Source organism: Thalassophryne amazonica, chromosome 16 (assembly GCF_902500255.1).
Source record: "Thalassophryne amazonica chromosome 16, fThaAma1.1, whole genome shotgun sequence".
In the NCBI taxonomy this organism is placed as follows: domain Eukaryota; kingdom Metazoa; phylum Chordata; class Actinopteri; order Batrachoidiformes; family Batrachoididae; genus Thalassophryne; species Thalassophryne amazonica.
The window spans coordinates 1,214,283-1,241,197 of record NC_047118.1 but is presented as its reverse complement, the minus strand read 5'-3'; the positions used below and the strand labels follow the sequence as shown (position 1 = coordinate 1,241,197).

The 26,915-nt window shown below is 41.7% G+C and overlaps 1 protein-coding gene, 1 long non-coding RNA gene and 1 other non-coding gene across 6 annotated transcripts in view; 2 read left to right on the top strand and 1 right to left on the bottom strand.

The window, feature by feature from the left end:
* The window catches only part of si:ch211-51c14.1 (protein kinase C and casein kinase substrate in neurons protein 2), a 35,691-nt gene extending 28,558 nt beyond the window's left edge, over window positions 1-7,133 (bottom strand). Inside the window, exon 1 of one of the 2 annotated variants that reach the window (XM_034190258.1) lies at window positions 7,066-7,133. The gene's annotated coding sequence lies outside the window, so the exon portion shown is untranslated. Of the gene's footprint in view, window positions 1-6,661; window positions 6,772-7,065 lie in introns of those variants that run through there. The other variant, XM_034190257.1, reaches the window with a different exon arrangement.
* Window positions 7,134-11,345: 4,212 nt separating this feature from the next.
* LOC117528500 overlaps window positions 11,346-26,915 on the top strand; it is a 30,630-nt gene continuing 15,060 nt past the window's right edge. The window contains exons 1-5 of one of the 3 annotated variants that reach the window (XR_004565788.1): window positions 11,361-11,379; window positions 11,736-11,890; window positions 11,986-12,064; window positions 15,158-15,248; window positions 23,117-24,426. This is a non-coding gene — a long non-coding RNA (uncharacterized LOC117528500). The other 2 variants (XR_004565786.1, XR_004565787.1) reach the window with 2 other exon arrangements.
* LOC117528840 lies at window positions 12,102-12,190 on the top strand. The gene has a single exon (XR_004565897.1). It is a non-coding gene; the product is annotated as a small nucleolar RNA SNORD88 (small nucleolar RNA).

Sequence of the window (26,915 nt, the reverse complement as noted above, 5' to 3'; positions counted from 1 at the left end):
GAATTTTCCACGGTGCAGAGCCGAGTCTCCAATTTGCCCAGCCTGGCCTCCAAAGCTACGAATAAGCTACACTTATTACAAGTACTGTTACTGCTAAAGGAGGCCGAGGAATAACTAAACATTTCACACCCAGAGCAGAAAAGTGCGGGAGAGACAGGAGAAGCCGCCATGCTAAATCGGCTAAGAGCTAGTAGCTGCGCTAAGCTAGCGGATTCCTAAAAACACACAAAGTGAATAACGTGTGAATAATTTAGAGGTGATTCAGCAGAGGGAGTGCTTTAGTTAAGGCACGTGAAGATTACACTGGGAAACAAATCGTTATCTAGATAACTAGATCAATCTAACTGTGCAGATTAAACAGCTAACAGATACAGAAAAACACCGCTGTGCTCCGGAACAGGAAGTGATACAATACCGCAGTGAGAGCCAACCACCAGTAGAGGCAAGCAAGAGCTCGCAAATGAAAAAAGATGTCAGGCTACAGATATGCTTTGTGGAATGTGCAGGAATGCTTCCAACACCTTGCTCAGTTGATGTTGCAAAGAATTAAGGTCATTCTGAAGATCAAAGGAGATCTAAACCTGCACTTTTAAGGTGTTCCTAATAAAGTGGCTGGTAAGCAACAACCCAGGGAGACACCTGGTCCAATCCCACCTCTTGAAAGTAACCATCTATCTGCCGCATGCAGGTAAAATGTGGCCGACCCCTTGGTGTTCTGCCGCCGCTGGGGTCCTGACCACTGAGGCACCTGAGTGCTGGATTATGACCGGAGAGATGCACCACATGTCCGTCGAGGATTAGCGTTTCCACTGACACGTTGGGTTGGAAGATTCATGCATGTACAGTAAATTGTGTAGGTAAACTGAACCCAGCTATAACAACATCAGGGAGCGTGGTGCGGCCTCGCCCAGCACTCCCAACTTTGAAACCTGAGCTGTCCTAAAATAAACATGGAGTAAAGGTCATCAGATCCTATCAGTTACACAGCTTCTTTCCTGTAGCCTTGTGAAGTCTTTCAATAATTGCAAAGAGAAACACACATGCGGAGTGCGTGCACGCTCCTACATGCTCCTACGTGCTCCTACCAACAGCAGACAAGTTCAGGTCAGAGAAGCGAATCCGACTTCTGTACATCGAGAATATGATACTCTGTCTTATGGCCTCATGTAACCCATCCTGCAGATGTGATTTCTAAGACTTTCTCTTTTTGTCCTCTGATATTTCACTCCACCCTGAACAAGCAGTCCAGTCTCACCTTTTTTTTTTTTTTTTGTGCTCCCGTCACGAAATGATTCAAATTTTTTCTGCCATGACTAAAATGAGGTGCTTTCGTCATAATATCACAATGCTGCTGAATCATGACTTGCCATGAGACTGGGTTGGAACAAGACTTCACGTCGTCCCTATTTTTCCATCCTGTGGCCGTCTCTCTTCAGGCTGCTGCTACTATCCACTAGAATCCTCTTTCTCACTGTAGCATTAAAAATAACGGTTTGACGCTCATTTATCCATTGAGCTCTACATCCTGATGTCTCAGAGGCTTCTGTTCTCCATGGAGGTGGGACAGACATAATTTGCAACTTAAACCCTCCTCAGGGTGGCGCAGTGGCTTAGTGGTTTGCACTATTGTCTCACAGCAAGATGGTCCTGTGTCCTTTCTGTGTGGGGTTTGCGTGTTCTCCCCATGTGTGTGGGTTCCCTCCATGTGCTCCGACATCCTCCCACATCCAACGACATGCAGATTAGGTGCAGTGGTGACTTTAAATTGTCCGTAGGTGTGAATGTGTGTCCCTGCGACAGACTGGCATCCTGTCCTGGGTGAATACTGTGTCACACCCTATGACTGCCGGGATAAGCTCCAGCCCTGCTATGTCCGCTGATTGGAGTAAGTGGGTACAGAAAATGAATGGATGAGTGAACCCTCTCCAGACACTTTTGTGGCTTTATCCATGATGGTCCTAGTCTACTACATCTGAGCCACTGAAACACAAGCCTACATCTAATTTAATGCACCACATGGATACTGAGGGCATGAAGTCATTGTGCATTGAGATGTTTAGTGATCAATCAATCAATCAATTTTTTTTTTATATAGCGCCAAATCACAACAAACAGTTGCCCCAAGGTGCTTTATATTGTAAGGCAAGGCCATACAACAATTATGTAAAACCCCAACGGTCAAAACGACCCCCTGTGAGCAAGCACTTGGCTACAGTGGGAAGGAAAAACTCCCTTTTAACAGGAAGAAACCTCCAGCAGAACCAGGCTCAGGGAGGGGCAGTCTTCTGCTGGGACTGGTTGGGGCTGAGGGAGAGAACCAGGAAAAAGACATGCTGTGGAGGGGAGCAGAGATCGATCACTAATGATTAAATGCAGAGTGGTGCATACAGAGCAAAAAGAGAAAGAAACAGTGCATCATGGGAACCCCCCAGCAGTCTACGTCTATAGCAGCATAACTAAGGGATGGTTTAGGGTCACCTGATCCAGCCCTAACTATAAGCTTTAGCAAAAAGGAAAGTTTTAAGCCTAATCTTAAAAGTAGAGAGGGTGTCTGTCTCCCTGATCTGAATTGGGAGCTGGTTCCACAGGAGAGGAGCCTGAAAGCTGAAGGCTCTGCCTCCCATTCTACTCTTACAAACCCTAGGAACTACAAGTAAGCCTGCAGTCTGAGAGCGAAGCGCTCTATTGGGGTGATATGGTACTACGAGGTCCCTAAGATAAGATGGGACCTGATTATTCAAAACCTTATAAGTAAGAAGAAGAATTTTAAATTCTATTCTAGAATTAACAGGAAGCCAATGAAGAGAGGCCAATATGGGTGAGATATGCTCTCTCCTTCTAGTCCCCGTCAGTACTCTAGCTGCAGCATTTTGAATTAACTGAAGACTTTTTAGGGAACTTTTAGGACAACCTGATAATAATGAATTACAATAGTCCAGCCTAGAGGAAATAAATGCATGAATTAGTTTTTCAGCATCACTCTGAGACAAGACCTTTCTGATTTTAGAGATATTGCGTAAATGCAAAAAAGCAGTCCTACATATTTGTTTAATATGCGCTTTGAATGACATATCCTGATCAAAAATGACTCCAAGATTTCTCACAGTATTACTAGAGGTCAGGGTAATGCCATCCAGAGTAAGGATCTGGTTAGACACCATGTTTCTAAGATTTGTGGGGCCAAGTACAATAACTTCAGTTTTATCTGAGTTTAAAAGCAGGAAATTAGAGGTCATCCATGTCTTTATGTCTGTAAGACAATCCTGCAGTTTAGCTAATTGGTGTGTGTCCTCTGGCTTCATGGATAGATAAAGCTGGGTATCATCTGCGTAACAATGAAAATTTAAGCAATACCGTCTAATAATACTGCCTAAGGGAAGCATGTATAAAGTGAATAAAATTGGTCCTAGCACAGACCCTGTGGAACTCCATAATTAACTTTAGTCTGTGAAGAAGATTCCCCATTTACATGAACAAACTGTAATCTATTAGACAAATATGATTCAAACCACCGCAGCGCAGTGCCTTTAATACCTATGGCATGCTCTAATCTCTGTAATAAAATGTTATGATCAACAGTATCAAAAGCAGCACTGAGGTCCAACAGAACAAGCACAGAGATGAGTCCACTGTCCGAGGCCATAAGAAGATCATTTGTAACCTTCACTAATGCTGTTTCTGTACTATGATGAATTCTAAAACCTGACTTAAACTCTTCAAATAGACCATTCCTTTGCAGATGATCAGTTAGCTGTTTTACAACTACCCTTTCAAGAATTTTTGAGAGAAAAGGAAGGTTGGAGATTGGCCTATAATTAGCTAAGATAGCTGGGTCAAGTGATGGCTTTTTAAGTAATGGTTTAATTACTGCCACCTTAAAAGCCTGTGGTACATAGCCAACTAACAAAGATAGATTGATCATATTTAAGATCGAAGCATTAAATAATGGTAGGGCTTCCTTGAGCAGCCTGGCAGGAATGGGGTCTAATAAACATGTTGATGGTTTGGATGAAGTAACTAATGAAAATAACTCAGACAGAACAATCGGAGAGAAAGAGTCTAACCAAATACCGGCATCACTGAGAGCAGCCAAAGATAACGATACGTCTTTGGGATGGTTCTGAGTAATTTTTTCTCTAATGGTTAAAATTTTGTTAGCAAAGAAAGTCATGAAGTCATTACTAGTTAAAGTTAATGGAATACTCAGCTCAATAGAGCTCTGACTCTTTGTCAGCCTGGCTACAGTGCTGAAAAGAAACCTGGGGTTGTTCTTATTTTCTTCAATTAGTGATGAGTAGAAAGATGTCCTAGCTTTACAGAGGGTTTTTTTATAGAGCAACAGACTCTTTTTCCAGGCTAAGTGAAGATCTTCTAAATTAGTGAGACGCCATTTCCTCTCCAACTTACGGGTTATCTGCTTTAAGCTACGAGTTTGTGAGTTATACCACGGAGTCAGACACTTCTGATTTAAAGCTCTCTTTTTCAGAGGAGCTACAGCATCCAAAGTTGTCTTCAATGAGGATGTAAAACTATTGACGAGATACTCTATCTCCCTTACAGAGTTTAGGTAGCTACTCTGCTCTGTGTTGGTATATGACATTAGAGAACATAAAGAAGGAATCATATCCTTAAACCTAGTTACAGCGCTTTCTGAAAGACTTCTAGTGTAATGAAACTTATTCCCCACTGCTGGGTAGTCCATCAGAGTAAATGTAAATGTTATTAAGAAATGATCAGACAGAAGGGAGTTTTCAGGGAATACTGTTAAGTCTTCTATTTCCATATCATAAGTCAGAACAAGATCTAAGATATGATTAAAGTGGTGGGTGGACTCATTTACTTTTTGAGCAAAGCCAATAGAGTCAAATAATAGATTAAATGCAGTGTTGAGGCTGTCATTCTCAGCATCTGTGTGGATGTTAAAATCGCCCACTATAATTATCTTATCTGAGCTAAGCACTAAGTCAGACAAAAGGTCTGAAAATTCACAGAGAAACTCACAGTAACGACCAGGTGGACGATAGATAATAACAAATAAAACTGGTTTTTGGGACTTCCAATTTGGATGGACAAGACTAAGAGACAAACTTTCAAATGAATTAAAGCTCTGTCTGGGTTTTTGATTAATTAATAAGCTGGAATGGAAGATTGCTGCTAATCCTCCGCCCCGGCCCGTGCTACGAGCATTCTGACATATCGATGTCTTTCCAGCTGATACCGATGTCTTTGCAGGAGAATGAAGTCTTTAGGGTCTGGCTGCTCCTTGTCTGTCTCTATGGTTGTGTTGGGGTTTTTGTGTCTGCCTGAATCCCACCCAGTAGTTTTATGTGGTGAATGAATTCAGTAACTGATAGGAGATGGACTTCAAAAACAGATGTCGTATTAAGAAATGCCTACACTGATAGGAGAGTCACTAAGACAGTGCTAAGGTCTTCCAGAAGCAAACGTCATGTGTAATGTTGCAACAGAGATCCTCAACATTGGGGCTAAGCTGTTCTTATTCCTGCATTCAACCCACCCCCAGGTGGGCAGGACTTGCCCTGCCATTGTGCATCAGTGGAGTTATGTGACTGGCTGCAAATACTGGTGCATCAGCATGGTAAGTGCGTAACATGATCACGTTGTTTGTTCAAGCAGCATACATCATATCAAAACTTTATGATGAATTTGTTTATGATAAGCAATAATGGAACAATCCATCAGGTGCCCTGATTCGTCCCAGACAGATATGAAGCACTTGGTTTTATCAGTTTAGACTGCACCCAAATGATGACATTTGGGTGTGCGTCATGACTGTAGATTGACCATCTGTCTGTCTGGGTGGTCACCTTCCAGAACCCAAGGTTCCTTGGTGTAGTGGATGTGGAAGCATACAGCCCTGACGTATGCTCCCACAAATGACCTGATGGTGGATTCATATTAAATAAAAGACCAAAAACCAACCATCAGCAGAGTTGAGCTCATCGCACTGTTATTAAGTCAAAACACTGCAGAAAAGTCTTTCTATTCATTTGTACATTTGCAGGTTATCTCCTTTGCAAATGTGAGTTTTAGCACACCGGATTTACCTGGATATAGCTTCCTACCCGCTCTGAGAGAATATGCCTAAACACGTTCTCGCTCAGTTAAGACTGAAGGAACTGCTGCCTGAACTTCTCAGACCACACCAGCATTAAAATTAATTTTTGCCTCAGATTTGCCATTTAACGGTAATTTGAGTGACTTGATAACAGTTACAGCATTTCCTAACTGATGGTGAGAACATAGACCAGGTGTTGAACTTATACAGAGCATATACACTGTTTGCCATCACTCATGATGGAAATTAGGAGCAGGTGTGGTTGATGTGCCGTGTAGCTTCATATGATCATATTTGCCCCTTTGTATCATTTTCAAAGCCAAGGCCACCACTGCTTGTTAGTCTCAGACCCGGACAGCAGCAGGATTCATATGATCACAACTTTGTAGACGAGGATTTTCATCCCGTGTCAAATCTTTAGAATAACCCCCATTGATTTTTGTGTTATTTGTACTTTTGTAAAATAGCACCCCCCCCCCATGAACAAAGCACTGTTGGGTGTTGGCACACACTGTATTTGAGGACATATGTTGGTTAATTTGTATGTCATTCAAAATGTACAACACAAAGAAGGGAACTTACCGATTTTCAGCACAGATCTCACCATGAGTCTTCCAGATATTTAATCTCGTAGCAGCTCAGATGGGAAATGTGTAACTTTTCTTTTCAAACCTCCTCAAGTGGTCCAATTAAAAAAAAAAAATAAAAAATCTCTAAATCCTTTCTCTAACTTTACATTTTAAAGAACTTTTCAATGAACTCACTCTCTCCAGCGTGACTGAAACCCAGCTGGAATGCCTGCACCCTCACTCACTCCTCCCCCCGTCCCCGGGTCATCTGTCACACATAACTCAGTCTGCATACAGCAAATATATAGTAACACATGAACACAAGGAGCAGAAATAGGAGCTAAATTGCTCCGTTGGGTCTCTCTGAGCTGACACCCTGCAGCCGGGGGAGGATGAGGTGTCCCCACAGCCCCTTACCTTAGTCAGTGCTCGGGCCTTCAGCTGGTCCTGCTCACGTTCTTCCTCTTTTTATGAGTAGATTCAAAGTTTTGTCCTGTGCATGAGAATATCCGTGCTGTTTCCTCTGTCTTCTTTAAACTCCTCTTCCCCTCAGTTTTGATTTTCCACTCATTCTGGACGCTGCATCTGCTGATCTTCACTTTTAAAACATCACTGCCAGATGTGTTGGCGTCTTTGTATTTTTTTCTTTTTCCCTTCTTTACTTTTCTCTCGCCCTCTTTTTTAACCCCTTGTCTGTCTAGATTTGTATTTTTTCCTTTTCCCTTCTTTACTTTTCTCTCGCCCTCTTTTTTAACCCCTTGTCTGTCTAGATTTGTATTTTTTCCTTTTCCCTTCTTTACTTTTCTCTCTCCCTCTTTTTTAACCCCTTGTCTGTCTAGATTCCTCCAGGATGCACCACAACCGGCTCATACCAGAAAGAATATGCACAATTTTCAGTGTGACAGCGATTTGCTGCCTCCTTTAATGTACCAATGAACTAAAGTCATGAGACACAAACACCATGAAACAAACAGCAACACTGACAGCGAGAAACACCAAGAAAGACATTTTGAAAAGTAATTTTATAGCATTTCTTTTAATGGATATGTTGAGTTCTATTTAGTTTATTTATGTAGCACCATAAGTCGTCTCATGGCACTTCACAAGGGGAAAGTCTAACCTTACCAACCCTCATGACCAACCACATCTGCAACAGTGGGCAAGAAAAAGTCCATTTGGTGCTTTTTGAGGAAGAAACCTCAAGCAGACCAGATTCAGAGGGGTGGCCCACTGCAACAGAGATCAAGTACTTCAAAGAATTATCAAAAGTGCAATTATAGGTCATTCCAGTTGTCCACATCTGTATTCTGCGGGACAAAGTCAGGGGTGATTACTCAGCTGCATTCTCGACCGGGGCTCCAGGAAGCGGCAGTATACTTGAGACATCTTTAAACTTTAGACTTTAACTAAAGATTCACAGACCAAGACTGCTATAACTGGTGTAACCATTTACGTAATGCTGACAAAATTTTGTGAGGAAACAGTGGACATATACTCAACAAAAATATAAACACAACACTTTTGGTTTTGCTCCCATTTTGTATGAGATGAACTCAAAGATCTAAAACTTTTTCCACATACACAATATCACCATTTCCCTCAAATATTGTTCACAAACCAGTCTAAATCTGTGACAGTGAGCACTTCTCCTTTGCTGAGATAATCCATCCCACCTCACAGGTGTGCCATATCAAGATGCTGATTAGACACCATGATTAGTGCACAGGTGTGCCTTAGACTGCCCACAATAAAAGGTCACTCTGAAAGGTGCAGTTTTGTTTTATTGGGGGGGATACCAGTCAGTATCTGGTGTGACCACCATTTGCCTCATGCAGTGCAACACATCTCCTTCGCATCATCCGTGAAGAGAACACCTCTCCAACGTGCCAAACGCCAGCGAATGTGAGCATTTGCCCACTCAAGTCGGTTACGACAACGAACTGGAGTCAGGTCAAGACCCCGATGAGGACGACGAGCATGCAGATGAGCTTCCCTGAGACGGTTTCTGACAGTTTGTGCAGAAATTCTTTGGTTATGCAAACTGATTGTTTCAGCAGCTGTCCGAGTGGCTGGTCTCAGACGATCTTGGAGGTGAACATGCTGGATGTGGAGGTCCTGGGCTGGTGTGGTTACACGTGGTCTGCGATTGTGAGGCTGGTTGGATGTACTGCCAAATTCTCTGAAACACCTTTGGAGACGGCTTATGGTAGAGACATGAACATTCAATACACGAGCAACAGCTCTGGTTGACATTCCTGCTGTCAGCATGCCAATTGCACGTTCCCTCAAATCTTGCGACATCTGTGGCATTGTGCTGTGTGATAAAACTGCACCTTTCAGAGTGGCCTTTTATTGTGGGCAGTCTAAGGCACACCTGTGCACTAATCATGGTGTCTAATCAGCATCTTGATATGGCACACCTGTGAGGTGGGATGGATTATCTCAGCAAAGGAGAAGTGCTCACTGTCACAGATTTAGACTGGTTTGTGAACAATATTTGAGGGAAATGGTGATATTGTGTATGTGGAAAAAAGTTTTAGATCTTTGAGTTCATCTCATACAAAATGGGAGCAAAACCAAAAGTGTTGCGTTTATATTTTTGTTGAGTGTAGCTCATGCAAAGATGTTGCAGGGGGTATCTCATTTTTTTGTTGCAAAGTCAAATCCCAGTGGATATTAAAATGCTGTTTGGTTGAGAGGTGTCTTGCTGCCACCTGTTGAGAGGAATGATATCAAATGACTGTCAGCGACTAAGTAGCAGACCTTTGACATTCCAGCTGGAACTCAGGGTGCAAATATTGTATCTTTGAACATATTCAGCAAAGGTTTGCTGTTATCAGTTTGAGGTCCATCGCTGTACCTCAGAGGGTATTTTCTTTAGTTCTGATAAATATACCTTTGGGTACAGAAATCGTACCCCGTTTCTCTGTGTGAAGGGACAGTAGTGGACCTAAAAGGGTACAAACGCTTGGTCGCTCCAGCTGTACCTTTGCATGCAGAAATGAAGCCTCATTTATCTTAGTGAAGGTTAAATTTTGATGGAGACCTTTTGCCAAATAAGAGACAGAGTGGAGAATCCAACATCATTATCCCAGCGAGCCTCACGCCTGATAAATGTCAGCCCTGTTACGCAATCATGAAAATCCACTTTTGGTCCCTCTGTCAGACTTTGTTTTGTTCATGGTTGATGTTTTTGCTCTGTATGCACCACTCTGCATTTAATCATTAGTGATCGATCTCTGCTCCCCTCCACAGCATGTCTTTTTCCTGGTTCTCTCCCTCAGCCCCAACCAGTCCCAGCAGAAGACTGCCCCTCCCTGAGCCTGGTTCTGCTGGAGGTTTCTTCCTGTTAAAAGGGAGTTTTTCCTTCCCACTGTCGCCAAGTGCTTGCTCACAGGGGGTCGTTTTGACCGTTGGGGTTTTTCTGTAATTACTGTATGGCTTTGCCTTACAATATAAAGCACCTTGGGGCAACTGTTGCTGTGATATGGCGCTATATAAATAAAAGTGATTTGATTTGATTTGATATAGTCCCAGTCAAAATCTCAACAGATGGACACATTCCTGTAAACATGGGTCAGAATCAGTTTGTTTCCCAGGCCTCTAGGACGTTGGGAGAGGCATGTTCCCATTTTCACAATTCTGTCATATCTCCTGATATGTCATGAAAACGTGTGTGTGTGTGTGTGTGTGTGTGTGTGTGTGTGTGTGTGTGTGTGTGTGTGTGTGCGTGCGTGCGTGCGTGCGTGCGTGCGTGCGTGTGATAACTCTGATGTGCCCCCAGACTTCAAAGAGTCTAAGTTCTGATATTCTAATAAAATGTTTGAAACTCGAGCTCTTTGGAAGAAATTCTATTGTGCCTGCATTAATGGTAAATATCCACCAGATGGAGATATTCCATTTCAAGAACCTTGGGACAGAACCATAAACCTGGAGACTCAAATAACGGTAAATTACAAAAACTCTACCACTCAGTTTCCCGGCGGATAAATGAGAGTTGGAGTGATCTGTGTTTACAGCTGCTCCATAAACGTCTGTATCATATCCTGGGAAGCAATCAGAAAAAGGTATTTTCTTGACAAATTACACAAACTGTAACAGATAAACAGCCATGATTTTTTTTTTTTTTTTTTATGGATACAGCAACGATAATAACAGTAATGTAGTCGATATAACAAAAAGAGGTATACAACTGAAATTACAAAAATAAAGATTAATTAGAAGTGTTTGTTTTTATGGTGAAATTTAAGTTTAAACTGTAAAATTGGTTTTGATGTGTTTGACGTTTGAAGTCGACATAAACAAATTAATTTGACATAATAAATGCATCAGGAATCATCTGTATTTCATAAATCGTGACAAAATGCGATGTTTTGCCTGATGTGATCAAATAAGGTTTGATTTTGACCATCAGAGAATCCGTTCGATTTTTTTTTTCAAAACTTTATTTCAACACATACATTAACAAACGACCAAACATTCACAGTATTAACATTAAAAATATAAATAGATATAGAAAAATAAAATAAACTGTACAATAACAAAAGTAAAGGGATTCTTTAACATTAATTCTCTTTAAAAAGTTCCGACAAGCGTGTGACGTCATCACACTTTTTTTTTTAAAGCGGGCATATTGCTGGCTACCTACGACGCTGCCGGGGTCCTAGATATCTATAAAAGCAGCGGCGAGGTCACAGCTGCTTCCTTGTTCTCTGCGCTGCTCTGGTGAAGGTTAGATTCTATTTTTATTTTATTTTTTTGAACATATCTGTAACTTGTTTTTACGCATTTCATAAGTATACCAGCACATATGAATATTTATCTGGCTTCTTAATGACCTCACGTCACTTTCTGTTGTTGAGTGGCAGGTTAGAGGTTTATTTGAACAGAACATAGAAAAACGCACGTTTTCTTCACAGGACTGTACATTTTCATGTAAAATGCAGAGAAATATAAAATGAATGCAGAACAAAAAGTAACGTGAAAAAAAAATACTGTTTTAGAGATCAGCATTAGCAGGTTAGTTAGGGGTTAGTTTTGATTCTGACCCAGATAAAGCAGGGTTCTGGTTTTTCGTCTGTTATTAGGGTGCGGCCTCTTCCATTCTTGAGAAACCAACATTTCTCAAGAATGTGTGAGGTTTTGACTCGCTGGGTGTCATGTTGAGTCTCTTGAACTTAATGGTGCATTAGAACTTACTAGTTGAACTGGAACGTACAGGAATGAAGCAGTTTAACTTTGGGTGAGTGTGGGTTTTTTTGTGCACTTAAACTGTTAATCTGCTAAAACTTCAGGAAGAACTGATTTGTGTTGTGGACTGTTTTTGTTTGGTTTCAGTCTGAGCCTGAGGGGGATTGAACCTGATCTGGTCAACTCTAAGTGGTGCTTTTGTCCGCTGAGGTCTCGCCTGTCTCAGGTTGGTATTCTGAGTCTTGTCCAAGGTGCCGGATGTTGATCTCCTGTGATGTCTCGCACTGGGCTCAGAACACATGTGGTGATAACAGTGCTGCTCCGCTCTGACAAGGCAGAGTCTGAGGAGAGTCCAAAACCGGTCCAGAATATGTTTAATGGTTTATAGTCAACTTCTATTATCTGCACTACACGTTTTTTTTTTTTGTCAATTTACTACTTAATAACCAACAAGCCTATCCAAAATGTTGTTTCCTGCTGTTTACTACACCATGCTAAACAAGCTTGACCCGGCTGTTAACTGACTTCAAAATAAATTACCAGGCACAAAATGTGTGTGTGTGTGGCGCATGTATGTATGTATGTATGTAGCGCTACACACCGTGGCTGGAAGGTCAGGATACAAACACAAACCGCTGAACTGTGGAAACCTCAAAGCATTGTCAATAACTTTAATTACGAGCGGTGATTGAGTTGTGAGCCTGACCCAATAGAAGTAGGCAGAGGTGCCAAAAAGGGAGAATAAGGAGGATTCTGGGGGCCCATGATTGACAGGGCCCCTAAGTCAATTATAATACTGACAAAATAATATGGGGGGTGGCAGCACAGTAAGCTTTCTTTTCATGGGGCCCAAAATCCCTGGAAGTAGGCCCTGTTTCTTCATCTCTTGTGTTCTGAGAAACCAGTAGTTCTGAAAATGTGTAAAGGTTTGACTCACAGGGTGTAACATTGCAGACACAATATTTCAGTGACTGCGTAGTGGCCAGATTGGGGATAAATGGACAAAGCTGGTGGACGTGTTGTGATTCAGTGTCTAACCAAAAAGGTCCATAAGCACAATGGTAACATTAGGGGAGGATGCCCGTCTTCTGGTCAGCTAAATTCAAGTGGGGCAGAATGAGCATTGAAGAGGTTTCCAAATATGAAAAGGCATCTTGCTGAAACTCCTAATACTGATGTCATATCTACAGTGGATGACTTCTTGGAGCTCCGGGATGAGATGAGAACAGTGTTAAGGCACTGTAGCCACACTAGGAACATGCTGGACTTGCATGAGAATTATGTTGAAAAATAAAGTTGTTACAATAACTCATTTGTTGGTTGCACTCAAACTTTTCAGTCACTCATTAATTTGAGTGTTTTTTTCTTGTGTGGAAGCAGAAATTAAATTGCATCACTGAGATAAAGCAGGGTTATGGTTCTGTCTCACATTGTTGAGAAACCAATATTTCAATCAATCAACTTTTTTCTTGTATAGCGCCAAATCACAACAAACAGTTGCCCCAAGGCGCTCCACATTGCAAGGCAAGGCCATACAATAATTATGAAACACAGTCTACGTCTAAAGCAACATAACCAAGGGATGGTCCAGGGTCACCCGATCCAGCCCTAACTATAAGCCTTAGCAAAAAGGAAAGTTTTAAGCCTAATCTTAAAAGTAGAGAGGGTATCTGTCTCCCTGATCTGAATTGGGAGCTGGTTCCACAGGAGAGGAGCCTGAAAGCTGAAGGCTCTGCCTCCCATTCTACTCTTACAAACCCTAGGAACTACAAGTAAGCCCGCAGTCTGAGAGCGAAGCGCTCTAATGGGGTAATATGGTACTACGAGGTCGCAAAGATAAGATGGGACCTGATTATTCAAAACCTTATAAGAAGAAGAATTTTAAATTCTATTCTAGCATTAACAGGAAGCCAATGAAGGGAGGCCAACACGGGTGAGATATGCTCTCTCCTTCTAGTCCCCGTCAGTACTCTAGCTGCAGCATTCTGAACCAACTGAAGGCTTTTTAGGGAACTTTTAGGACAACCTGATAATAATGAATTACAATAGTCCAGCCTAGAGGAAATAAATGCATGAATTAGTTTTTCAGCATCACTCTGAGACAAGCCCTTTCTGATTTTAGAGATATTGCGTAAATGCAAAAAGGCAGTCCTACATATTTGTTTAATATGCGCTTTGAATGACATATCCTGATCAAAAATAACTCCAAGATTTCTCACAGTATTACTAGAGATCAGGGAAATGCCATCCAGAGTAAGGATCTGGTTAGACACCATGCTTCTAAGATTTGTGGGGCCAAGTACAATAACTTCAGTTTTATCTGAGTTTAAAAGCAGGAAATTAGAGGTCATCCATGTCTTTATGTCTGTAAGACAATCCTGCAGTTTAGCTAATTGGTGCGTATCCTCTGGCTTCATGGATAGATAAAGCTGGGTATCATCTGCGTAACAATGAAAATTTAAGCAATACTGTCTAATAATACTGCCCAAGGGAAGCATGTATAAAGTGAATAAAATTGGTCCTAGCACAGAACCTTGTGGAACTCCATAATTAACTTTAGTCTGTGAAGAAGATTCCCCATTTACATGAACAAACTGTAATCTATTAGACAAATATGATTCAAACCACCGCAGCGCAATGCCTTTAATACCTATGACATGCTCTAATCTCTGTAATAAAATTTTATGGTCAACAGTATCAAAAGCAGCACTGAGGTCCAACAGAACAAGCACAGAGATAAGTCCACTGTCCGAAGCCATAAGATCATTTGTAACCTTCACTAATGCTGTTTCTGTACTATGATAAATTCTAAAACCTGACTGAAACTCTTCAAATAGACCATTCCTCTGCAGATGATCAGTTAGCTGTTTTACAACTACCCTCTCAAGAATCTTTGAGAGAAAAGGAAGGTTGGAGATTGGCCTATAATTAGCTAAGATAGCTGGGTCAAGTGATGGCTTTTTAAGTAATGGTTTAATTACTGCCACCTTAAAGGCCTGTGGTACATAACCAACTAACAAAGATAGATTGATCATATTTAAGATTGAAGCATTAAATAATGGTAGGACTTCCTTGAGCAGCCTGGCAGGAATATTTCTCAAGAATGTAATGTTTTGACTCACTGGGTGTCGTGCTGAGTCTCCTGAAGGAGCCTTAGAACTTACCCAAAGTTAAACTGGTTAATTCCTGTACTTCCAAGTTCAGCTAGTGTTTTTGTTTTGTTTTTTTTTGTTTGTTTTTTTTCTCACTTAAACTGTTAATCTGCTAAAACTTCAGGAAGAACTGATTTATGTTGTGGACTTTCTTTGTTTGGTTTCAGTCTGAGCCTGAGGGTGTTGAACCTGATCTGGTCGACACAAACTGGTGCTTTTGTCCTCCCAAGTGACTCGCTGAGGTCTCGTCCATCTCAGGTTGGTATTCTGAGTCTTGTCCAAGGTGCCGGATGTTGATCTCCTGTGATGTCTCGCACTGGGCTCAGAACACATGGTAATAAAAGTGCTGCTCTACCCTGACAAGGCAGACTCTGAGGAGAGTCCAAAACCCGGCCAGAATGTTGAGTAGTTTATAGTCAACTCGTATCACGTACCAACTCGTAGCAGTCAATGGTCAAGTCATAGCACAAGGCGCTCAGAGGGTATCTGGAGACCGCAGTACCGATACGATCGCAGAGTCATGTATGTCATGGTTCATATCTCCCTTAATATTTGTCTTATTGTACTAATTTTTGGGGAATGTGTTCCACATGTAATTCTCTTCAAGAATCATATATTGAATTTTATGGACGGCACACCGAAGAGGGGTAAATGGTTCCACGATCTTGTTTTAACGGTGTCGGCATGGCATACGTCGCTGAATTGATATTCAGTATTGAGTTTCGGCACGACCTGAGCGCCCTCTAGGGGCCGTTTTTGTAAGTGAAAACATTGCAGAATTTGATACAAATACATGTAATCTACTCACTTTTCAGAGGTCTGACTTGTTAATATAGTCAGTTTAATGTACAGTGGTTAATTTCAGGTCTGCTTGGTGTAGAAATCATTCCAGCCAATGAGAGCTGTCAGCTGGCTTACATGCAAACTACAGACAAAATCAAACAGCTGATTTCAGTAGACAAGCAATAAAGCCCAAGTGTGTTTTCACCAAGCGACCAGTTGCAGAAGTAAAAATTCTCACCTTCAGATTGGAAGTTGTGCTGACCTCAGGTCAGGTTCCTTTATTCGTACCCGTAGGTAAATTAGGTTTGCAGTTCAGAAGAGAGGGGCATCCCCAAACCATGCTCTCATACATACAATATAACATGAATAAATAAACAGTAAAAACAAACCAGGACTTAGTGTTCAGAGTCAATTGTTCTTAGTGGCGCTGATTGTTTAGCACAGATATTGCTGCAGGAACAAAACTGTTTTTAAATCTTTGTTCTACATTGTGGAACAAAATCTCTGAGCAGACAGCAGGAGCACAAACAGAGTTCAGAGGTTGGGATTGGTCCTGGCTGATACTAGAGCCAAGCCGCTGTAACTCTCTGATGTACAGTGAGTCTAGGCTCAGCTGTGGTTGCCCAGTCAGCTTACTCGCCCATGTAAGTATCTTGTTTAGAGAGTTCCTGTTCGTCATAGATAATGACCCAAACCAAGCCACTAAAGAAAATGATAAAATGGACTCAATAAAAGCACGACAGAACAAGGATATAAGAGTTCAATCAACATTAAAAACAGCCAGTTTCCTGAGACAGTACAGGTGCTGCTGTTCTTTGTTGAAGACTTCCTCGCAGTTGGCTACAAAGGTCAGTCCAGAGTCAATTACAGTTCCAAGGTATTTGTATGTGGTGACCTGCCCCACAGTCTCACCTTTGATTGAGGTGGTCATGCTATGAGTTTGAGCACTCTTCCTGAAGTCCATGTCCTTGGTTTTGGGCACATTTAATGAGGTGAGAGGCCTCACACCACTCAACAGAGTCATTGACAATCAGCCCATGGCCACTTTCCCCATCCTTCAGCAAGCTCACGACAGAGTCATCTGCATATTTTAAAATTAATCTGTTCTCATACTTGCTTTGACACCTTTGTATACAAAATATACAGCAGTGGTGAAAGACCACACCCTTGTGGTGAACCAGTGGAAGTGCAAACAGGATCAGATAATCAATTTTATTTATATAGCGCCAAATCACAACAGTTACCCCAAGGCGCTTTATATTGTAAGGCAAAAGCCATACAATAATTACAGAAAAACCCCAACGGTCAAAACGACCCCCTGTGAGCAAGCATTTGGCTACAGTGGGAAGGAAAAACTCCCTTTTAACAGGAAGAAACCTCCAGCAGAACCAGGCTCAGGGAGGGGCAGTCTTCTGCTGGGACTGGTTGGGGCTGAGGGAGAGAACCAGGAAAAAGACATGCTGTGGAAGAGAGCAGAGATCAATCACTAATGATTAAATGCAGAGTGGTGCATACAGAGCAAAAAGAGAAAGAAACACTCAGTGCATCATGGGAACCCCCCAGCAGTCTAAGTCTATAGCAGAATAACTAAGGGATGGTTCAGGGTCACCTGATCCAGCCCTAACTATAAGCTTTAGCAAAAAGCAAAGTTTTAAGCCTAATCTTAAAAGTAGAGAGGGTGTCTGTCTCCCTGATCTGAATTGGGAGCTGGTTCCACAGGAGAGGAGCCTGAAAGCTGAAGGCTCTGCCTCCCATTCTACTCTTACAAACCCTAGGAACTACAAGTAAGCCTGCAGTCTGAGAGCGAAGCGCTCTATTGGGGTGATATGGTACTACGAGGTCCCTAAGATAAGATGGGACCTGATTATTCAAAACCTTATAAGTAAGAAGAATAATTTTAAATTCTATTCTAGAATTAACAGGAAGCCAATGAAGAGAGGCCAATATGGGTGAGATATGCTCTCTCCTTCTAGTCCCCGTCAGTACTCTAGCTGCAGCATTTTGAATTAACTGAAGGCTTTTCAGGGAACTTTTAGGACAACCTGATAATAATGAATTACAATAGTCCAGCCTAGAGGAAATAAATGCATGAATTAGTTTTTCAGCATCACTCTGAGACAAGACCTTTCTGATTTTAGAGATATTGTGCAAATGCAAAAAAGCAGTCCTACATATTTGTTTAATATGCGCTTTGAATGACATATCCTGATCAAAAATGACTCCAAGATTTCTCACAGTATTACTAGAGGTCAGGGTAATGCCATCCAGAGTAAGGATCTGGTTAGACACCATGTTTCTAAGATTTGTGGGGCCAAGTACAATAACTTCAGTTTTATCTGAGTTTAAAAGCAGGAAATTAGAGGTCATCCATGTCTTTATGTCTGTAAGACAATCCTGCAGTTTAGCTAATTGGTGTGTGTCCTCTGCCTTCATGGATAGATAAAGCTGGGTATCATCTGCGTAACAATGAAAATTTAAGCAATGCTGTCTAATAATACTGCCTAAGGGAAACATGTATAAAGTGAATAAAATTGGTCCTAGCACAGAACCTTGTGGAACTCCATAATTAACCTTAGTCTGTGAAGATTCCCCATTTACATTAACAAATTGTAATCTATTAGATAAATATGATTCAAACCACTGCAGCGCAGTGCCTTTAATACCTATGGCATGCTCTAATCTCTGTAATAAAATTTTATGGTCAACAGTATCAAAAGCAGCACTGACGTCTAACAGGATGAGCACAGATGAGTCCACTGTCTGAGGCCATAAAAAGATCATTTGTAACCTTCACTAATGCTGTTTCTGTACTATGATGAATTCTAAAACCTGACTGAAACTCTTCAAATAGACCATTCCTCTGCAGATGATCAGTTAGCTGTTTTACAACTACCCTTTCAAGAATTTTTGAGAGAAAAGGAAGGTTGGAGATTGGCCTATAATTAGCTAAGATAGCTGGGTCAAGTGATGGCTTTTTAAGTAATGGTTTAATTACTGCCACCTTAAAAGCCTGTGCTACATAGCCAACTAATAAAGATAGATTGATCATATTTAAGATCGAAGCATTAAATAATGGTAGGGCTTCCTTGAGCAGCCTGGTAGGAATGGGGTCTAATAGACATGTTGATGGTTTGGAGGAAGTAACTAATGAAAATAACGCAGACAGAACAATCGAAGAGAGTCTAACCAAATACCGGCATCACTGAAAGCAGCCAAAGATATGTCTTTGGGATGGTTATGAGTAATTTTTTCTCTAATAGTTAAAATTTTATTAGTAAAGAAAGCCATGAAGTCATTACTAGTTAAAGTTAAAGGAATACTCGGCTCAATAGAGCTCTGACTCTTTGTCAGCCTGGCTACAGTGCTGAAAAGAAACCTGGGGTTGTTCTTATTTTCTTCAATTAGTGATGAGTAGTAAGATGTCCTAGCTTTACGGAGGGCTTTTTTATAGAGCAACAGACTCTTTTTCCAGGCTAAGTGAAGATCTTCTAAATTAGTGAGACGCCATTTCCTCTCCAACTTACGGGTTATCTGCTTTAAGCTGCGAGTTTGTGAGTTATACCACGGAGTCAGGCACTTCTGATTTAAAGCTCTCTTTTTCAGAGGAGCTACAGCATCCAAAGTTGTCTTCAATGAGGATGTAAAACTATTGACGAGATACTCTATCTCACTTACAGAGTTTAGGTAGCTACTCTGCACTGTGTTGGTATATGGCATTAGAGAACATAAAGAAGAATCATATCCTTAAACCTAGTTACAGCGCTTTCTGAAAGACTTCTAGTGTAATGAAACTTATTCCCCACTGCTGGGTAGTCCATCAGAGTAAATGTTAAGAAATGATCAGATAAAACACCATTGACTCTCACTCTGTGTCCTGTCAGATAAAAAGTTCAGAATACACCCCACTAGATTCTTACTCAAGTTAAAATGATCTAAAAGCCTATTAGTTAAAATATGGGGCTGGATAGTGTTAAAAGCTGAGGTAAAATCCACAAATAAAAGCCTGGCATGGGCTCTGTGCCCATCCAGGTGGTTCAAAACAAGATTCAATAAAGTGGCTGTGGCAAAGATTTTCATTACAATTGATGTAATTGCAACAGGCCTATATTCATTCAAGGTCTTTGGGCAACTAGATTTGGGGACAGGGACTATATCAGCTTCTTTCCATGTTTTTGGAATAGTTTGTTCCTTCTAAGACATATTAAAAATCGAATGAAAGATAGGGCTGAGTACTGATGCACATGTCTTTAACAGACACCCACACACTCTGTCAGGACCTGGACTTTTAACTTTAGTTTTGTAAAAGGCTTTTTCTACATCTTTTAGTTCAGTATTAAAGTGCTGAGTGTCCACAAGCTCATCCTTCAGTTCCTGAATCTGAGTTAAAATCCACAGTGTTAAAATGGTTCTAAAAACTGTTAAAAGCACTGGCTAACTCAGTGTCAGAGCTAAAATTCTCCAACCACAGATGGCTCTTATTCTTAGTGCCCCCCTGACCTACAATGGTTTTCATGCTAGACCATGCAGAGCCCATCCTGTTAGCAGCCACATCCTCCTCCAGTTTGGCTGTATGGGCTCTTCTTGCTTTAGCAATTTCAGCTCTAAGTTTACTGGTAGCTTCTTTTTGAGCTGTCCCACTTCCCTGTTTAAAAGCCTGATTTCTTTTGACCAAGGCACCTTTAACTGCCCTAGTAACCCAGGGTTTGTTGTTAGGATACATCCTTATTGTTTTCACAGGTATAATCAAATCCCTGCAGAATGTTGCATAGGAACAACAGACATCTGTCAGCTCATTAAGACTGTCACAGGAGCTTTTTAAAACATCCCAGTTTGTGCACTCAAAACATTCTTGGAGGCATTGTATAGAGTCCTCAGTCCACACTTTCACCTCCTTTGTCTCAACCTTTTCTCTTCGAAACATATTTTTATATGTTGGAATAAGATGCACGCAGTTGTGGCCCGCCAGTCCAAGTGGGGGGAGCAGGACGGATTTATATGCGTCTTTGATGGACCCATAACATAGGTCCAGCGTCTTATCCCGCCTGGTGGGACAGGAGACTTACTGGTGGAAATTCGGTAGTGTCTTTTTGAGACGTCTGGTTGAAGTCTCCCATTAAGAGCATTGGCGCATCGGGGGAAATAGACTGCATTTTCTGCACTGTTTCAAATATAGTGCTACATGCTGACAGTGTTCGCTTTGGGGTGAATGTACACAGAAACAGTTGGGGGAACTCGCGGGGCAGATAGAAGGGGCGCAGGGATACGCACGGGAGCTCAATGTTGGGCGTACAGCTACGGGCCCTGACAGTTACAGATGTACAGTACCTCTTATTAATGTACACACAGACTCCTCCTCCTTGCCTTTTCCCCGTAACTTCAGGGTCCCGATCCAGACCTCAAATATGTTACCATGTAGAGGTGATTCTTAGACTACGGGCACTTATGTCCTTTGATCATATTGTATGAAAAACAGAAAGGGGAAATTTCACACTTTTATAGTTATCTTTACAATGAAAGTGTTAAGAAATTTGTCCTAGTAGTCTATGATGACTTTTTCACCTTTTTTCAGCATCATTATATGCAAATATTGCCGTTTTGTGCTTGTCCCACACCCAGACTTTTGATCTTCAATGATAAAAATGAATGGTAAAGAAACATTTTTTCTAATGTTTTAAAATATCTCTGAATAAAATATCAGTAAAATAATCAAAACATAATTGCGGTATTCAATGTCATACAACTGTTATTTTTTTTTAAACAAAATGTAGTTGTCCCACACTATTGCTGTAATTTCCACCACAACACTGTAATGTCCCTTTAAACAGTTTGTATGAAAGATTGTTTGGGTAGTTTCTATGGAGATAAACAGTGACATCAGAGCACATGTATATAGCACCAAATCACAACAAACAGTTGCCCCAAGGCGCTTTATATTGTAAGGCAATGGTGTGGTGGAAATTACATTTATAAGGCCAATAGTGCCCGTAGTTAAAGAATCACCCGTAGATGGCTTTTTTTTTGTTTGCTTGTTTTGCAAATTTCATTGACAGTGGTACAGCTGGAGCAAGAACCAGCACGTCCACTGGGTGGCGAGAATGCTTTGAATGAAGACGGCTGAAGTTTATCAAGCTGGGCTCGGAACTTACCGCTTGATAATGGAGGGAGCTTTGACGCAAAGTAAAACAGCTGTGAAGTGATTTTATCCTCAGAGTTGTAGCTCTGTGCTGCTGACACATTCTATTCCCTGTGCCTTCTGGCAAAGTGTTGCTGAAATTTCACATCTTTTTAAGAAAATCCTCTTGTATGAGGAAAAATAAAAATCCATTACGAGGATCATATGTGTTTTTTTTTAATGGGGTCTGATGTAAATCAGACCATTTTGGCAGCCGGCCGGCCCCACTACTCGATGGCCTCTGCAGTGCCTCAGAGGACACAAATTTGCACCTTTTGGGGGGGGGGGCTCTCGACTTTTTTGAGTGTGCAGCTGATATTAATATGAACCTTAAAGAGAATTATGTGAGGAAAGCATTAAAAACAAGGGCAATTGGAGATTTGACATCCACTAATCTGGCTCCAGATCACTTCCAAAATTCAGTGGAGTCTTCTTGCCTTTATCTATATGACACAAATTTCGTGAGAATCTGAAGTAGTTCTGACATAAAATCCTATAAAGTGAAATCTTGGTCCAGAATCCAGATCGCTTCAAATTCAATGTAGTCTTCCATGTCCTGATATCTCTGAAAATTTCATCAAAATCTGCACAGTAGTTTTGATGTAATCATAACAAATGCAGCTTTTTATTAGGTCCTTGTTGGATGCAAAAATTAGTGCGATAGGACAAATATTAAGAGAGGTATGGACCAAAATCACGACATTAATACATGTGGTACTGACATGGTGTTGGTTTCATAGGTCTCCCAACCACTGGTTCTGAGAAGTCTACAAATCGCTAAGTTAGCTGGCAGCTCAGGTAAATGTCAACTGCCATTCACGGCTGACCCCCATCGTGGGCCGTCCTTGTTTTTCAACACAGCATGACATCTTCCACGTTTGCACAGTTTATGGTTTTCTGATTTACTGCTTATTAACCAGCCAGCGTAACCAAAATGCTGTTGCTGCTGTTTACTACAGCACACTAAACAAGCTTTAGCCTGCTGTTAACCGACATCAAAATAAATTGCTGGGCACAAATCAACATAAAACACATAAAACCTAGTGATCGTAACGGAGTCCACTTGCCGATTTGAAAGGTGTAACGAGTTGACAAAGGGTTTTTAACAACTTGACCTGATACCGTTTAAGTGGCTTCCCTCGTGCTGAGGTTTTTTTCTTTTATTTTCTAGATGCTTTAACACCGCACATGGCAGCTGCAAGTTCTGGATGACAAATTTCAATCCAAACAGAAACTGGCTTGTGGAATCCTGGAAGCGTGGACAATTTGAATTACAAGGGGTGACTGAGTTTTGAGCCTGACCTGGTAGGAGTAGGCATTGTTTCTTCATCGCTTGTATTCTGAGAAATCAACAGTTCTGAAAATGTAAAGGTTTGACTCAGTGGGTGTAACATTGCAGACACAGTATTTCAGTGAAGGTGAGTAGGGGTCAGATTGGGGGAAAATGGACAAAGCTGGTGGACGTGTTGTGATTCAGTGTCTCACCAAAAAGGGAATGTCTCCAAAGGCGATCCATGAGCACATGGTGACAACATTAGGGAAGGACGCCCCATCTTATGCTACAGTTAAACGCTGGTCAGCCAAATTCAAGAGGGGCAAAACGAGCATTGAAGATGCTGCAAGGTCAGGAAGACCCAGAACTGCTACCTCAACTGATATGGTCCAGAAGATCCATGATATGGTCCTTGCTGACAGAGGAGTGAGTGAGCGCCACATAGCCAGTACTGTAGGCATTTCCCAGGAGAGGGTTCACTCAGTTCTGACGGTAGACCTGGGATTGACTCTCTGCACGATGTGTCCCAAGGTTTCTCAGCACCAATCAGAAACACACGAGGTTCCAGATGTCCAGGGAGAATCTTCGGCTTCTTGAGGAAGATCCAGATAACTTTGTGACAATTTCGTGACTGTGGACGAGACCTGGCTCGATCATGTCAAACCGGGGTCCAAATCGGTAAGGCAATGGAAATGTGGGTTCTCCCCCGCCAAAGAAAGCCAAAGCTGTCATTGAGCTTCTGGGATGCTGAGAGCATCATGAGGGACAGATGATCATGACTGCAGAAGAAAAAGCAGGAGGGTGGAATGCTCCAATGAGGTGTTCAGTTTCACCACGACAGTGTCATCACAGTGGCTGACACAGTTTCCAAACATGAAAAGGCATCTTGCTGGGACTCCTTTATACGGTCATATCTGCAGTGGATGACTTCCTGGAGCTCCAGGATGAGACTGTTGCTGTTAATTCTCTTCTTAAATAAAATTTAGATTACTATTCATTTTCAATTTGCTCTCTAATGACATGACCGGGTATTAGCAGCAGTGTTAAACGCCACTGAGTTGTACCAGTGTTTTAAGTATGTACATTTAGCATCTGGGTTGAATTTACTTTTGTACTGTGAAACAAACTGTTAGTAATTGGATCTGGTTCTGAGCTGGCTTCTGTAAATGTTCAGATTAAAACTGTTTCCTGTTGCAGGTTTTGAAGTACATGTTGACCAGCAGTTAGAGTTCCTGAAAAGTCTCAAGTATTCTTAACTTGGCAGAACGCAAGTTTTTGTCTTGGAAATGAGACACCTGAGCATGTAATGCTTCATTTAAACAGTCAACCCAGACGTATGCGTGCCAGTGTCTACTAAAAATATCTAGGATGTGATGTCACTTTAGTCTAGAAGTATCTGTAAGTGGTACTACAGTGTTTTCTGGAGTATATGTTGCAGTGTTTCCTCATTTGCAATGTGTTGCAACTTCTACACACAAAAAATCACTTTATTGTGAGTTTGACTCGCTTTCCCAGAATTCGAAGCACCAAACAAATCTAAAAAAAAAAAAAATGCCAATACGAAGTACAAGATGTTGAAAAATGAAGGTGTTTACAATAAAGGCTCTTCTAAAGATGATGCATTAAAAAAAGGGCTGATAATGCAGGAAATTAAATAGTTCCTCTGGGGTGGAATCGTGCTGCTGCTGCATCTCCACATCTACATTGTGGGACGGTTTTGGGTTAAACATGGGGTTGGTCTGTCCCAGTCTCTCCAAAGTAACCATTTAGCTGATGCAGTCAGGTGGTGCGTGTACGTCCACTTGGCCGTTTCAGAGCATCCTGGCGTAGCTCTGCTGCTGTTCCAGGTGACTCGGTACAGTGTGCAGACCTGTGGCGATGGTGTTCTCTGTGGCTCTGTTTGGTTACAAACTGGTGGGAGTAGAGTCTGATGTGCTGGAGAACCACTCTCAAAGCACTTGATTATTACAGGTGTGAGGGCTACAGGGCGGTAGTCACTGCAGTGACTTTTCTGTTATGGGGATGAGTGCTTGGGCCAGGATGAGATTAAAAACAACCTGTAGAAGATGCTGGACAGCTGGTGAGCACATCCACCGAGCACCTTGCCAGGTACTACTCCTGGGCCAGAAGCTTCACATTGTGCTCCCCTACAGTAAGTTGAGGGGGGCGGCAGGGCTGGAGCAGAACAGTGTCACTGGTGAATCAAATTGAACTGAGCAAAGAAACAGTTGAGTTCCTCTGCTAGCGACACGCTCGGATCCCCTGAAGTTACATCACAGTGTCTGTAGATGCTGCCACACCTCCTGTGGTCTGTTGCTGCCAAAGTGGGACCCCATCATACCAAGTTACTCGGAAACCCATGAGTATCACCTCGCACTGTGAGGGACCATCTGCCACATTTACTGTTTTTTTTTTTTTTTTTTTTTTTTTTTTTTTTGGTGGATTACAGCTCGGCATTCAACACAATCATCCCGGACGTTCTGACCACCGAACTGGACACTTTGAGCCTCTCCCTCTCATGTGTACCTGGATCAAGGATTTTCTGACCAACAGAGCCCAGACTGAGACTTGGCCCCCACTTTTCCTCCACCCACACACTGAGCACCGGGCTCATTTCCATTATGGTCCATTTAAAAATCAAATGACAAAATAAAAGTAAAAATAATGATAAAAATGTGTGTATATAACAAGAACCTACAGTAAATTAAAAATATAATGTAACAGGAAAAAGGTAGAGTTCTAAAAACTTGAGGGGTCTACACTTCTAAAAACATTCTGGACTTGCATCATTCCAACTCACTGCAGAAACGGCACAATTTATTACCGGCTACCTATTCTATAAACATGACCCAATCTAGAACCTGTGGATCCCCACGGGCAACATGAGATATCCCATAATCCTTTGCATGCCAGTCACTTTATGTCTATGGTCACTGCAGTCTAAATAACAGAATCCACGACAACAATTGTAAATGAACATTATACGGCCAAAATGTAATGTTTAATGCTTTTCGTCATGTTAATAGCAGATTCCTACATGAGACCCTGAAAACCTGCTAAAACAAATATTCTAAATATGAGTGAGAAGTGCCGGTAGGTGCTGTAATCCAAAGTGAGAGCAGAGATTGCAGCACACAAGCAAAGTTCCTCTCAAACAGGTGAGTTTAGGCTGCTGACATCGCTGACTGATATCTATAAATATAAAAGGCAATCTATGTCTGTAATTATGTGGCACGGTTTGTGTTCGCTATTCACAGCCACAGTAATTAAGCAATCAACACCAAACTTGCTATGGTGACTGGGGGCACCAGCAGGGAGGTCACTGGGGCCCTTAGGTTGAAAGCGCATGTACGCGAACACACACACGGTCAGCTTTATATATTAGATCACAACCTGCTCATTGGAGTCCTTATTTTTGCAGTTCATGTACTCAGGTCAAGTAGCAACCACAACACTTTACTTACTATGTAGTAGCGGCTGGCTAGGGTGCAATTTAATTACAATCTGAACGGGCTAGGACGTGCTGCATGCAAGTTAAGGTGGGCACTTTTTCAGTTAAAATGTACCTGCTGTGTACGGCTGCCAGAGTATTGCAGTGATCTGACCTGCTGCCACCTTTTATCATCATTCACTTGAGTCTTAGGAATGTCACAAATTTCTCTATGAAAATTAATGACAACATACAATGCAACGCAAC